The sequence below is a fragment of the Peromyscus maniculatus genome, chromosome 2, assembly GCF_049852395.1.
Source record: "Peromyscus maniculatus bairdii isolate BWxNUB_F1_BW_parent chromosome 2, HU_Pman_BW_mat_3.1, whole genome shotgun sequence".
Lineage (NCBI taxonomy): Eukaryota > Metazoa > Chordata > Mammalia > Rodentia > Cricetidae > Peromyscus > Peromyscus maniculatus.
The window spans coordinates 78,671,731-78,674,759 of record NC_134853.1 but is presented as its reverse complement, the minus strand read 5'-3'; positions in this window follow the sequence as shown (position 1 = coordinate 78,674,759).

Below are 3,029 nucleotides of genomic sequence, written 5' to 3'. Positions count from 1 at the left end.
ACCATCTTGTGAGTTGCAGGGAGTGGAATCCAGATCTTCATGCTTGGATGGCAAGTGCTTTACCCACAAAGCCATCTCCTCAGTCCCGGGAGCTAGGAGTTCAACATGTCAGCTTGCCAGAGGTGATACCCACAGGCAGACCACAAGAGACCTGAAAATAAGAACTTTCTAAACACCAGGCAGACACTGCTGTAGATGATACCACTCTTCCTGGGTAACTCCTGGCCAGCAACCAAGGATAGCAGCAGCACCAGGGCCTGATCACCATTGCCCTGACCATCTGCTCTTTAAGTTTCTCCAGGACTCTCTGATGTTCCCAGATTGGAATTATGCCTGAAGCTCAGGCATCAGTTGTGGCTTGTGTGCATCTCAATGCAAAAGTTAGAGGAAATCTGGGAACCAGGACATTGTAATGGCCCATTGGGATGAGCAGGTCTTATACCTCACCTAGTATGTGTCACACAGGAGTCTGGAAGAACTGTGCCTATAAATGCATTTATTCCTCAAGAGACTGTGAATAGGTACTACCATCAACATCAGTTATAGAAGAAGGCTCACAGTATATAAGTTCTGTAAGGTTTCATAGTAATTTGTAGCTAGAATCTGCATGCATGCAGTCCATTACAGAGCTGAAGTTCATAGCCTTATGTTCTTTTAGAGGCACCCTGCTTTGGACGGGCTGTTATAGAAGAAGGCTCACAGTATATAAGTTCTGTAAAGTTTCATAGTAATTTGTAGCTAGAATCTGCATGCATGCAGTCCATCACAGAGTTAAAGTTCATAGCCTTATGTTCTTTTGAAGGCACCCTGCTTTGGAGGGGCTGTAGACATCACTGAAAGACAAAGGAGCATGACTTGTGTACAGCTGTCCTGATCTGGCACTCAGCACCGTAGCTGTCCTAAGCCCCTTTCCTCCAAGGCCTTCATAGTACCCTTTCTACTGCTCACACCAGCTTCACTGGCCTGAAAGCTTTTGGGTTTTTTTTCCTCTGCCTCCAATCTCTCTGTAGGAGGTCTGGGATTACAGATATAGGTGCTATTGTTCCTGGTGTTTATGTGAGTTCTGAGAATTTGAATCCAAGGCCTGGCTCTCCTCTTCCTACTCACCTAAATTCTGTGGACCCTGTCTACTCATCCCTTAGCTCCCAGTCAGCCCCACACCCTTGGGCAGCTCCGCTTTGACAACTCATGGTCCCCTAGTTCCAAGTGCATGTGGCACCTGTTTTAATTTCACAGCTCTGATAACAACTTCTCTGAAATAACTAATTCTATTTATTATTTGTTGCTAGCTCCTTCCCACAGACTTCATCTCCAGGAATCCCCAAGTCCAGCCCTAGACTAATCTATAATGACAAGTCTCGTGAACATATGGGCTGCTTGTCTCCACCCTGGCCACCTGGGTCTCAGCTACCCAGGAGAAAGGAGAGGTTGAAGCTTCCTGCAGAGATACATGCACGTTCTGCAAAGGCAAATATATGTCTGAAAGTCCCATCAGGAGAACCTGGTGGACACCAGCACACCATCTCTAGGTTCTGGAGAGGAAACTTGGCAGGAGTTTGGAGAAGAAAGCCAACTTGCCAGGTCTAATGACAAAGCCAGTTTTACCACTCCGTCTCTGCCAGTCCTTAAGTGACCTTCCCCCAGGCTGCACAACACAAGTATCTTGCCACCACCCCGAGAACGGAGCTCCTCATAAGGAGCCAGCTCAGTGCAGGGGACTAGCTGGCAGGAGAAAATGGCTAGTGGCATTTTCTTGGGTCTGGTTTGAGGTTTTCTGGTAAGACTGAAAACAAAGCTGATTTCCCACACTGGGGAATGAGGAGTAGACTACAGCTTCTCCCGAGTCCTTCGGTGCTGACACTACAGGCCACACTTCTCAGGGTGGTCTCAGGGCCCCACACTATCCAGGGTGGTCTCCCATCCTCTTTCTTGCCACAGTCTTTTGTCCTTCCTTATCGGGGATCAGCACAAAGGAAGACCAACCCTTGGGGAAAGCAGCACACGAATCAAGTGCAGTGTACTCAGAACTTCCACTCGTAAGAACTATAATGAGAAAAATAGGAATTTTCCATACTACTCTGGATTCCACAAAACTGTTATGTGGAAACTGTTTCCTTTCTTTCCTCCAAAGAATTATGTGACTTAGGTGACATAGTTTCTGTTTTATTGATGATGAAACTGAGGTTGGTGGGTGTGCTGTGCCCAGTGTCATACAGCTAGAAGCATTTCTGAGGTTTTGACCCTTATGTAGCCCAGCTGTGTTACCTGCATGGCATGCCATCAGTGGGATCCAGTGGGAGGAGCACATATGTGAGTGATTAGCTGTTTTTATATACAGTGGGTGTAAATAGAAATTTGGCCATTGGCTTTGTGTATGTAAGCCATAACTGAGACATTAAAATGAATTATTTCTGAAAACTAATTTATTAAAGAACTATTTATTTGTGGTAGGACTTATTTAGAAAGAATTTACTTGTGAGACTATTTAGCAAGTGAAAAAAGTCTATGCGTTCCTGCTGTCACTGTGTTTAATAAAAAAAATATTAAACATACATGTTTTAGCCATTTTTTATACCCCAAACTCCAAGAATGTCTGCTTTTATAAGTAGAAAGGACAGAATCGACCCCAAAATTATGGTGGAAAAGAAAAAGAAATTTGGGAGAGAAAATTGTTCCAACACCAACCTTTTGAGGCAATACTAAAGGCAGAAGTTTCTGTTATAACTCTGAAAATTGTTTTGGGTCTTTCTTGCTGGCTGAACAGCCATTATGCTAGAATGGGATTGAGGTGAAGACACCATGGTTTGGGGACACAGATTGGGACTGGAAGGCCACAGACTGGCTTTGCATCTCATGCCACTGGCCTCAGGGGGCAAGCAAAGTGAGCCAGTGCTACCTGTCTGGGCCGCTGTTTTTTCCCCTTGTAAACTAGAAGCAACCGGACAAGTATCTAGATACACAAGGCGACAGAAGTGTAGTTACCATAGTCCTGGGTAAGTCAAGAGATTTCAAGTGATTCCCTATATATT